Raw genomic sequence first — 13,017 nt, forward strand, 5'->3', positions numbered from 1 at the left:
CTGCAAACTGGGCTTCCCACACCATGTGCTTTATCTTTTCCTTTATCAAACAAAGTCCATTAAATTGGAGAGGATGAATGGATGAATGATTGGAGTTGGATAAATGTATTGATTGGTAGTAGTATGAGTTTTTTGACAGGTAGCAGATAATTCTTTTTCCTTTATTTTTCTGGTTAGGATGGATAAAGAATCCACAACAGTTCTGGAATAGCTTTGTAGAACATGGGGGGAGGGAGAGGCCAGAGTGATCTTCTGCAAGCTGGTGCCCTCCAGAAGTATTGCTAGTGGGAATTTGGGGACTTGTAATCCCATAATATCTGAAGAACAGCAAGTTAGGGATGGATAGCACAAAGCAATCCTCTATAGTCTTTTCCCACCCTATTTCCAGTTATTTTCCCTTCTCTGTTGGTGATAAAGTTCAATATTTCAGTAATTTTTGCAATTTGGGAATATTAGCAATCTGCTTCTGTGCGTAATTGTAATGATTGCCTACTCTAATAGACTCAGACTCACAAGCAGGAACTTAATGATATCTGATTTATTAAAGAATAGTATGCAAATACAGAGAAAGCTGAGAATGAGCAGAAGCGCGCCAAATACAAACTAAAAACCCTCGGCTCAAACGTAATCCCTCCCCTCACCCTGCCGTTGCAAACTCCCCCCCACCCCCAGGTGCTGGTAACCGTTTCTGCTGATGTCCTGGGAAAGGAACCTTGAACACACGAGATAACCCAAACACATTCCAATCCAGCTACTAACATATAACAATCCCATGAGATGGAATCCTCCTCCCCTCCCAGACGAAACACGCATCAGCCAAATGACATGCGAAATGTTACGATGTACCGGCAACATTGGAACAGTGAACATGACATACCGCCCCCCAAAAACATTAAGGAGCAGGTTTGAGAGGATAAGCTAGATGAAAGTGTCGAACTAAAAGAGGAGATTGTACATCACGGGCAGACACCCACTCAGGGTGGGGAAAGTGCTTCCACCGAATAAGGTACTGCAGGGTGCCACATAGTCAGTGAGAATCAAGGACCTCCTTCACTTCAAAATGTTGCTGTCCATCAATCATGATCGGAGCAGGAGGTGGGGGTTGTGGATGCCAATGATCTGAGTGGTTGACAGGCTTGAGTAAGCTGCAATGAAAAACAGGATGTAAACGTTTCAGATTGTGTGGCAAATCCAGTTTAAACGTGACAGGGTTAACAACTCCCACAATGGAAAAAGGTCCAACAAACTTAGGAGCTAACTTCTTCGAGGGCTGAGGGGACTTAATGAACTTAGTGGAAAGGTAGACCTTATCACCAACTTTAAAAGCAGGTTGAAGGGCTTGCCGCTTATCAGCGTGCAGTTTATAGGCAGATTGGGCATCAGCCAACGCCTGCTGAATCACTGGCCACGAATCAGCCAGTTGCGCAGCCCAATCAGAAGTGGAGCAGGGCTGTGTGGGGGGTTGAGGCAACTCAGGAATGGGAACAAAATCCTGGCCAAAAACAGTATGGAAACACAGGGTGTGCCCTGTGCTCTGATGGACGGCGTTGTTATAAGCCACCTCAGCAAAAGGTAGCAGATCAACCCAATTATCTTGCTGATAGTTGACAAATGCCCTCAAAAATTGCTCCAGGGTTGAATTAAGAGCCTCCGTAGATCCATCAGTCTCCGGATGCAACGCAGTGGACAATGCCTGCTTGGTGCCCACCAGCTTCAAAAATGCCTTCCAAAAGTGAGAAGTGAACTGTGTCCCGCGGTCCGTGATCAAGCGGGAGGGGCTCTCATGAATCCAGTAGATGTGGATTAGAAAAAGGTGAGCCAATTGCTGAGCAGACGGAATAGAAGCACATGGAATGAAATGGGCTTGCTTGGAAAAGTAGTCCTTTACCACCCAAATCAGTCTTTCTCTGACTAGGAGGCAAATCCAAAATGAAGTCCATGGAAACCTCCTCCCAGGGCTGGCCACCGGCAGCAGCAGCCCTTGCGGTTTACCCCCCTTCTGTTTTGACATGGCACAGACAGGACAAGAAGCAACATAACTTTTTACATCACGTCTCAATGTGGGCCACCAAAATTGGCGGCATACCAGATCCAAGGTTTTGACAAACCCAAAATGACCAGCCACTTTATCATCATGAGACCTAATCAAAATTTCCCTTCGCAAACTGTCAGGGACATAGAGGCAGTTTTGCTTCCAAGCTAAGCCTCTGTCAAATGTAACATTGTCTCTATTCTCTTGCAACCAAGTGTCAGATTTCAGCTCTAGCAGGAACTGTTGTTGCAATTGCGAGGGAATTGGCGTCCTTCCCCCAGCCGGTGAAACCAAAGCTGGGGGCAGCTGCGCACGAGTCTGACTGTGTGTGACAGCTTGCAACCCCAATTGGGGTGCTGTCCACACGGTACCCACAACATCAGGCACCTGGACCGAATCCTGGGGTAGACGGGAAAGTGCATCAGCTAGGAAGTTTTTCTTGCCCAGAATGAATTTTAACTTAAAGTCAAAGTGACTGAAAAATTGAGCCCAGCGGATCTGCTTAGGACTGAGCTTACGGGGCGTGCTGAGTGCTTCCAAATTTTCATGGTCAGTCCAAACCTCAAAAGGACATTTAGCCCCCTCTAAGAGGTGGTGCCATGCCTTCAAAGCAGACTTGACTGCAAAAGCTTCTTTCTCCCAAACATGGCATCGCCTTTCCATCTCGGAAAATTTTTGGGACAGATACGCACACAGCTTCAGGTGGTCATCAGCATCTGCTTGCAGCAAGAGTGCTCCAATTGAGAAATCGGAAGCATCCACTTGAACCACAAAGGGTTTAGTGGGATCAGGGTGTTGCAGAATGGGTTCAGCAGTGAACAGGCTTTTGAGTTTGTCGAAAGCCAACTGGCATTCAGGTGTCCAATTGAGCAATGCCCCTGGGTTCTTCACCTTGCGTGTGTCCCCCAACCCCTTTGTATGTAACAAGTCAGTGAGAGGCAACACAATTTCTGTGAACCCCTGGATGAATTGGCGGTAATAGTTGGAAAACCCAAGAAAACTTTGGAGCTGCCTGCAGGTACGCGGGTGCTCCCACCCCAAAATAGCTTGAATCTTCGCAGGATCCATTTCAATGCCCTTGTCAGAGATCCTGTACCCCAGGTAGTCAAGCTGAGTCTGATGAAATTCACACTTAGAAAGCTTAGCATAAAGCTCAGCCTTTCTCATTTTGCTAAGCACCTGTTTCACCAAGTGCTCATGTTCCTCCTCCGTTTCAGTATAAATCAAAACATCATCCAAATAGACCAGTACACCCTTGAACAAATGTTCATGTAACACTTCATTGATCAATTGCATGAACACCCCTGGTGCCCCCGCCAACCCAAAAGGCAAAACGTTATACTGAAAAGAACCCAGTGGACAATTGAAAGCAGTCTTCCATTCATCCCCCTCCCGTATGTGGATACAGAAATAGGCTTCCCGCAAATCCAGTTTAGAGAAGATTTTCCCCTTAGCCAGATGTGCTAACATGTCTTTTATTAATGGCAGAGGATATTTGTTTAATATCGAGACCGCATTTAATCCACGGTAATCTGTGCAAAGTCTCAATGTCCCCTCCTTCTTCGCTCGAAACAAGACGGGGGCGCCCACTGGCGAATTTGCTGGTTCAATAAAACCCCTGGCCAAGTTTTTGTCCACAAACTCCCTCAACGCCGCCAGTTCCTTTTGCATCATGGCATAGATTTTTGGTTTGGGCAGTTGAGCATCGGGGACCAACTCTATCACACAGTCAGTTTTTCAATGGGGTGGAAGTTGGTCTGCTTCTTTCTCACCAAACACATCTGCAAAGCTTTGGTATTGCTCCAACAAGCCCTCCAGTGGTGTGACAGCAAAATGCGGGGTTGCTGCCACCACCCTCCCCACTGCAGCCTCCAGAGCATCGTCCTCCCCAGAGCTTGATAGAAACCATCCCCAAAAGTCAAAGTCCTGTGCACCCAATTTATATATGGGTTTTGTTGGACCAACCAAGGAATGACTAAGGGATGCCCCACAGGCGCCACCACAAACGGAAGCCCCTCACGGTGGCTGCCCATTTGCAACACCACCATGCCCGTGAAATGGGTGACTGGTTCCCCCCCCCCCCGCCGTAGAACCATCCAGCTGGGTGAAAATCATGGGACGTTGCAGTGGAAAGCTGGGTAACTCCAAAGCAGCCACCACGTCAGGGTGCATCAAGCAACGCAAACACCCTGAATCGATCAATGCCCAAACTTCAACGGTTCTTGTGCGGGAGCCTAATTTCACTTTAACGGTCAGTGTGGGATAGTTGGCACTCACCGAAATATGTTCGCGCCCATCCTCCACCACCTGCCCACAGGCGTTCTTTAGAGCAGGTGGCTGGCGTTTCCCGCCGGCTGGTGTAGATCGGGCTCCCCCTCACCCCCGAAGTAAGGAATCTCCTCCACTTCAGTTTCAGCCATGGCTGCCTTCATTTTCCTGGGTAGGGAAGGAGATTTCCCCGTCGGTTTCCCCGAACGATCATTGGTCTTGCCCTTCGGGCACGCCGCCACTCGGTGACCTTCCTTCCCACATCGGAGGCATTGCCCTTTCGCATAGCGGCGCTCCCTCTCCTCCTCCCAGGCACGTTGACCAGACTTTCCAGTGGGCACAGCAGTGCGGGAACCCTTGCTGAGCCCGGAATATCTCATCACCTTCCTGTGAGCGAAGGTTTCATGGGCATGCTCAGCCTTCCCTGCCAGTTGTATCCATTCATACAGGGTATCTGGGTCATCCCTGCCGAGCGACCACCTCAGGACTTCCGTATTCAGACCGTCCTTAAATAGTTCTATTAATGTAGATAGGGACCAATCCTCAACCTTCCCAGCCAGAGCCTTAAATTCCAAAGCGTAGTCTGCCACCGATCGTGGCCCCTGGCAAAGCTCCCTCAGCGCCCGTTTTGCTCTTTCTTTAGCTAACGGGTCTTCAAAGTGTAGTTTCAACGCCCACAGGAATTCTTCAAACTCCTCCAGCTCAGGGGCATCCGATTGATATAACTGCACATACCAATTGGCAGCCTGCCCCTTGAGCTTAGTGGCAATGGCATTAATCTTGGCTCTTTCTGAACGAAAATACGGTTCCCATTCATCCATATAACTCCTTGCATTGGTAAGGAAGAACGATAGCTTAGTTGGATCTCCATCAAATTTAATGGTAAAGTCCATAACCCCCACTCTGGGTGGTCCCTTCACCACAGCTGGGCGGTCGGGCTTCCTTTTAGCTCCCAGGGATCTCTGCTTTCGAGGAGGGGACTTTGAAATTCTCACCCTTGGCGCCCTTGCTTCCTCTCTGCGCCGGGTCCTACTCCTTTCCTCTGGGGAAGGTGGGGGCAAAGAAGGAGTCGAATGCCTATTACTAGACTCTTCTCTCCTCCTCTCCCAGGGACCCCAGTCCATGGACATTTTCTGAAACATAAATTCTAGTGATTCCAATTTGGCCTCCACCAGTTTTATATGGTCAGGGGTTTGGGAATCCTCCTTTCCCTCCTGCCTCACCATGGTTGGGGACATTGGGTATCGCTGCTTCCAAGACGTTTTGGATGTCCCTGGTAGGGATTCCTGTGTTTCATCCCAGGTGATCAGCTCGCCTGGCGACTCACCGGTCAGTTCAGGGGCTCTTTTACCTCCAACCTCCTCTTCTAGGCTGGAGCTCGACCCCTCTCGAACTTCTGAGAGTTCTCGAGGAGGGACTCTCTCTGTTCTTATCACTGTGGAGTCGGGTTCCCCCTCGCTCGATTCCTCGCTTTCCGTGGTTTGGGGATTTGGTTTGCTCATCGCTAGCACTTCTCCCTCACAAAATAAATCTGGAAAGAGGCTAACGGAAAATTTTTTTGGATTCTCAGCTTTATGTAATGATTGCCTGCTCTAATAGACTCAGACTCACAAGCAGGAACTTAATGATATCTGTTTTATTAAAGAATAGTGTGCAAATACAGAGAAAGCTGAGAATGAGCAAAAGCGCGCCAAATACAAACTAAAAATCCTCAGCTCAAACGTAATCCCTCCCCTCGCCCTGCCGTTGCAAACTCCACCCCCCCCCCCCCCAGGTGCTGGTAACCGTTTCTGCTGATGTCCTGGGAAAGGAACCTTGAACACACGAGATAACCCAAACACATTCCAATCCAGCTGCTAACATATAACAATCCCACGAGATGGAATCCTCCTCCCCTCCCAGACGAAACACGCATCAGCCAAATGACATGCGAAACGTTACGATGTACCGGCAACATTGGAATGGTGAACATGACAGTAATGTTCTTAAAATCATGCAATTTATTTTTTAATGTGCCATGAATGTAGAAACTATACAGTGCAGTATATTTTGCTTCTGAAATCTTTTAAAACCTTGCAACAGGGTAGTATGATGCCCCACTGTGTATAAGAAGTGTACTAAGCTTCAGTCATCTTCCATTATTGGAGAACTGGGGAAATCCATCATTCCTATAGATTCTATTCTCTTTTCATAATTCTTTGTGTGTATATGTGGGGTGAGATAAAGTGACATCAGCTTTAATTATCTTTTCACCAGAAATGTCCTATTGTTGAGGGGAAATTAGGAGGTAGGAGGCAAGAGAATTAGGTATGTTCACCACCTTGAGATGGATGGATGGATGGATGGATGGATGGATGATGGGATAATGATAATGAAATAATAGTACTCCATTCATTGTTTTCCTGTCATTCAAATGAAAAGCTCCCCAGGATAAATTCAGTATTGAAGATAACAAGCATTTCTTGGTGAAAACAACTCCAGTGATATCAGGAGGAATAACAGATCAGGAGGAGTGGAGAATAGCTATGCTCATATCTTGGAAAGTTGCAGATTTATATTCTACCCCATCCATTAGGGACAAAATGTACGTCAGATGTTTGTTCAATTTGTTTTTTTCCAGTTCTTTTTCTCTTCCTAGCTTTATTTTAGTTTATATTAGCAGTAATGTTAATGACCATTTTGCATGAGAAACCATCATGAAGCACTTCGTTGTCCCTTTAGGACAGGAGCATCCCTTTTACTGGAAGCTGACACTTGGGAGCAAACTTTTTCAGCGGCTCAAGTTAGATTCCTACCTACCCACCTACCATAGTGGTGGCAAAACTACTTCCTGGAGCTTGTTCCTTGCCACTGGGGCAATGTTGGGAAGCCTGAAACCACATACAGACACTTCCTACTTACTCATGTTCCATGTCAGATCATAATCACTCTCAACATTTGCACATTATGTTAATTTCTAAGTACTACGGCACGTCACTGGAAAGAGGTACAATGCCAGTATTTTGCAAATTGTTCTTCAACCAGTTACTGCAGGGATGGGAAATCTGTGATTCCAGGGCCATATGTGACTCCCAAAGTCAATCTTCCCTCCCTCCCTTCCATTGTTGTTATTGCTGTTGTTGTTTTGACTTCTTGTGGAGTTTCTTCAGTTGCACTGCAAAATTTTGGTGGCATTAAACTTGGTGGTGCAGTTTCTTGCCATTTTGTGGTAGAAAATGCATCATGAAGACCATAGTGTAAGACTGAAAATAAGTCAACAGAGGAAAAAACCTCTATCACTCTCCCTCCAATTCTATCCTGACCACTGCAGTCCTTACTCTACCCACCCCAAACATTTTGTAGCCTGGGGCAACCTTTAAAATTTCTCTCACAACTCATGCAGATAACTTTGCTGGATCACATCATTGTCATTTTTGTGCGGCTGTTTTCTTCTTTCAAAGCAGTGGCTTTCCCTTCACAGCATAAAGGCTCGTTGCCATACGCAAAAGTTGGCAGTTTTGCAGCAACCCTACAGTGAAGTGAAGTGAAATGTAAAACTTGGGTAAATGCTATCATGTCACCTGTTGTCATTTCAACCAGACTTTTCTCCCCACTCTTCATCCCACAAAAGCACAGACATTTTTGTTTTCATTAAAAATTATCAATAATCTTGAACTTGCAAAAATTCAGTTCCAATTTTTTAAAAAATGGATGCAGGCTGGAGAAATACAGTGAGGACAATTATGAAAAAGTGCTTCGAATATACTTCCTAAAGAAAAAAAATGCTAACTTTCATTTAGAATATCCTAAACGAAAGAATATGCTAGGTGGAAATGGAAGAATATGAAAATGGAAGAATATGCTAGGTCCCAAATGTGACAGAAAGAGACAGCCTGGTACCACAGGATATGCTATATGAAAAGTGGTAAGCTGTGGAGAATTACTTCTTTAATTACTGTGCAAATGCCGAAGTTTTTCCAAGAATAATTCTATTTATAAGAACATTTCTATGTCACCTTTTGGCTCTTTCAAGGTCCCCTCTTCCCCCCGCTAAGTTTCCAATAACATTAAAACCAGTAACAAATGCTAAAATAATTTAAATAACAAAATACCAAAGTTAGAAGCAAAGACTTTAAATTATCAGAGAAGTTATATCTTCGGTTCTTAAGAACCCCTAAAATCCAGCAGAATAGACTTTTCACTGCCCTTAAAAAATGATCCGTGAGGGAGGTGTTCCAACTTTTCTTGGGTAGCTATCCCAAGAAAATGTTTGCAGAAAATAGGATCTACTCCATGATCCAACCAAGTAAACTTATTTTGGAGTGGAACATCCATTGTAGAGCTTCACAAGATTACGGTATTCTATGTGCAACTTTCTACAGAGAATATGGGCTAAAACCAATTCTTATTTTGCAATTATTTTACTCATATCTTTATATGGCGCTTTGGAAGGGCAGATGCAATGGCTACATACTAAAGATGCTTATAGTTTCACGTTCATCCGGAAAAATCCCAAAGGTGAATGGAAATGAAATAATAGAGAAGTGGGAGAAGAATTAGTGATTCGTTCAACACACATACTTTGCATTAGCTGCAGCAAGGTATGTGGTCGATCTGGTCATTGACTGCAATAAAATGAAGGACTAATAAGGTATAGGTCAAGATATGAGAACACATAAACTGAGGGACCAGATAATTAAAAAAAAAAGAATAACATAATGGGTTGTATTTCACATCCATATTTAATCCCTCGCTGAATCCAGACAGTGGTGATTAGCTTTCCTACTCCCTTTTTCAGCATTCGCATGAGCTGAAAGAGAGAAAGAGGGGGAAAGGAACATAAAGTCATATTGTTGACAGCCAACCCCAAGACTCTAAGACCCTTTTCCAGCAGGATTGTGTAGATAAAATATAAGGCATGAAATAATGTGCTAAGAAACCCAGGGTAAGTGCAGAAGCATCCAGTGAAAAGAACTGATTGGAATGGTTTCATTAGTTTCATTTTCTTTTCATTTATACTGGACACCAAGCTGTAATTAAGCAGTTGACAGCATCATCATCGGGCCTTTTCTAAAGAAAATTCAGATTTTTTTCTCCAAACACTAGAAACATGCTTAGTAAATGAAAGCGGACATGCAATTTTTCATTTAAGCTCTGGATTTCCAGCCAAACCGATCAGGTGGAACAGACTCCAGAACAACAGCAACAACAACAACAAAATACTCTGCCGGCTCAGTCCAATATCGCCCATCTGGTTCAGCATCTGTTTTCTTGTGGTGATCAATCAGGAAGCCAGGATATTGTCACGTTCACTGTTTCAATGTGCACTGTACATCGTAACGTTTCACATGCCATGGCGCTGACGCGCATTTCTGTTGGGAGGGAGCTGCTGTGAAACCTTGTGCCAAGCTCTGTATCTGGGTTCATTTCAATGGAATGTGTTTGGGTTATGGGCCCTGCTCAAGGACTTTTCCCGCGGACCATCAGAAGCCGTTAGGAGCACCTGGGATTGTGAGCCTGGGAGGATTCTACGGGGGGAGGGATCTCATTTGCACCGAGGGTTTTTAGTTTGCTTTTGGTGCGCTTCTTCCATTCTCAGCTTTCTTTGTGATCCTGCACACTATTCTTTAATAAATCAGGTATCTTTGTGAACCTGCTTATGAGTCTGATGGTGTTTTAGAGTAGGCATTCATTACAGATATCAACACACTTGTGCCTTCTACCTTGTGCACCTCAGCAAGTAGTATTGAGAGGCGTATTACCTTTTACAGTACGTAGAAAGCGACCCGTAGCCGTCATGGCTAACAACCATAGTTCCCCATGAATTTATCTGAGTCACTTTAAAAGTCACCCAAGTGATCTTGTGCTGAAATGAAGGGGAAATTGCCTCTGTCCTGAATGTTCCATCGTCCCATTCCCAAGGTGACATGCTTTCACTATGGTGGCTGAAGGTAATTTTGCAAAGGTCCCGTGGGAATGAATACCAAGACACAGTACCGGAAGCAGCCTTAGCAACATATCGGCTTTAGAATTCTCTGAGATGCTGGATGTGTGTTCGTGCATCATGTACATATATGGTCATTTAATCTGTTTTCACAACAATATTCCTGTTCCTTTCGTAAATGTGCGTGAATAGAGCAGCAGCTGTTTAACCATCCCAGCTGATAATGTTCATGGATCCATCAGCTGGAGGAAGATTCCAATACCAGGGAAGCAAAAGCAGCCAGAATAATGACAGAAAAGGAGAAAGCAGTTGAGAGACAAAGAGAAAGAACTTCTGGAGAAAGAAGCTGCTCCACCCAAGTCACTGTGTGTAGTTTTGCAACCCCAAGTGCTCTCCCCTTAACTGGATTCTCAGATCCATTTGCACAATTTCCCTGGGCCAAGAAAGTCTGCCTCACCGGGAGGTTATTGACTTCTGTCAAAACCCCCAAGAAAAAAGATTGTTTAATTAAAACAGCTGCAGAGAATAACTCAGAATTCAGGATACTTTTATTCATAATAACATACACGGAGAGACATCTAAAGGTGCCCCAATGTACTGCAATATCTGTCTCTCTGTCATCTCTCTATCTTCCTTCCTTCCTTCCTTCCTTCCTTCCTTCCTTCCCTTCCTTCCTTCCTTCCTTCCTTCCTTCCTTCCTTCCTTCCTTCCTTCCTTCCTTTCCTTCCACCCATCCACCCATCCACCCATCCACCCATCCATCCATCCATCCATCCATCCATCCATCCAAATATTGTTAGGCAGACAGCCATTTAAATGGGACATCGTACATTAATTTCCAGTTAGAAAGGATGCTGCAGTCTGACTATAAGTAGCATGCAAGTGTGGGCCTTTATGTACGAAAAAGACCTGGTTGGCAGAGCAGAACAAAACCTGTATATTGTGGGAGCAGTGCCAGCTTCTGGCTCCTGCTTTGTCTCCTGCTCCTGTTTTCTGCTCCATCGAAGCAGGAACAGTATTTTCATATTTTGATTATAAGCTTGACTCCAAAGCGACCAATTCTGTGAGGACCCTTATAGCTTATGCCACAGGACCATTGCTTGTCTTTGTGTCAGACTCCCCGTCAGAGTAATGATGGCTGTATGTGTCGGTAGAAAGCACGGGACCTGAAAGTTCCACTGGCCTTAATTTCGCATGTCTCTGCAAGGCTGACTTTGTCTCACTAAATGCAAAGTGTGACAACACTGAAACTTCTTGAGACTTAGATAAATTCATGGGGAACTATGGTTATTAGCCATAACGGCTACGTGTCGCTTTCTACGTACTGTAAAAGGTAATATGCTTCTCAATACTACTTGCTGAGGTGCACAAGGTAGAAGAGCAGTATAGATATGCTGAATCCCTGTATTCTGGAGAGAGTGGTTTTCTTATACCTCTAGCTGTGCCAGTGTTTCAAACTTGATTTCCCAAAGCAGACAACTTTCCGAATTTACATGTTCACAAAAAGCAGTGAGGCACTCTATCAACCTGGTCCACTCCAAAAGTCTTGAGAATAAAACTTCTAGAATCTCCAGACAGGATGCTGGGCTGCTAGCTGAGAAATCCAGGAGTCATAGGTACAAAAAGATTGCACTATGCTATTGTGTTGACTGGTGATTTTGGGAGTTATAGTCCCAAATATCTAGAAGATGTAGGGTTGAAAAAGGCTATCACACTGAGTTGCACAGGTTTGGCTGAAGACAGAGTTGGAGTTTCAGTTGTGACAAATGAGCATCATCAATACATCATATATCCTTGCAGGTTCCATGTAACCCTGCTTGCTTGGGAATAAGCCCCACTGGCTGTGATTCATAACACACATAACTAAGTCAGTTACAAAACTACTAGCTGGATTCATATAATCTTCTAAGCTTGCTTAGTTTGGGAAGGCAAGGTCAGTGTGTTGTGCAAGCCAGATTATATAGTTATTCTGTGTTGTGACGTACTGTGCAAACCTATGTTAATTCCCCGGAGGTGAGGAGTAATGGGACCTGTGAGATGTGTTTTTTGTTTCTATTGTTGTAACTGTTGTTTTCCTTGACTGCCAGTATATGTATATGTATATGTATATGTATATGTATATGTATATGTATATGTATATGTATATGTATATGTATATGTATATGTATATGTATATGTATATGCATTGTTATTGTTATTGTTTTGGTTGTGTTCTTGAGTTTTTAACTTTGTTAGCCACCAAGAATTGCTAAAGCTGCAAGATAGGCAGCCATATAAACATAATTCAGTAACAATGTTAGGTGTGTTCTGTTAACATAGTCATTAAATTCTTTTGGGCTTACTACCAAGTAATCCTCCCTCCCTCCCTCCTTCATCATAGGGCCTCATGTACAGATTATACAGTAAGCCTTTATTTTAATAATTTAAAACATGTTTTGAAGTCTATATTCTGTAACTTATTCCTTAATTTTGTTACTGGTTTTATTTAGCCAGACAGAGGAAAACCTCTAGACAGCATAGCACCGAGTAGGTGAAATATGTTAATCGTATGAATGTGCTTTAAATGATTCTCTTAGTCACTGCTGTGCTTTTAACAAAGAGGAAAAGGTTTAGAGTAGGTTGTGCTGGATAAGAACATTCTTACCCAGCTTGAGACATTCCAAGATTACAGTCTGATTTGAATGAGAAACAAAGAAGTAGTTACTATTACTATTTTACTCATTGATCTGCAAGTGAGGAACCCAGTAGTTTGTGATGGATGCTGCGGGGGCCAGCACATGCAATGGAACCCTTG

Source organism: Candoia aspera, chromosome 2 (genome assembly GCF_035149785.1).
Source record: "Candoia aspera isolate rCanAsp1 chromosome 2, rCanAsp1.hap2, whole genome shotgun sequence".
NCBI lineage: Eukaryota > Metazoa > Chordata > Lepidosauria > Squamata > Boidae > Candoia > Candoia aspera.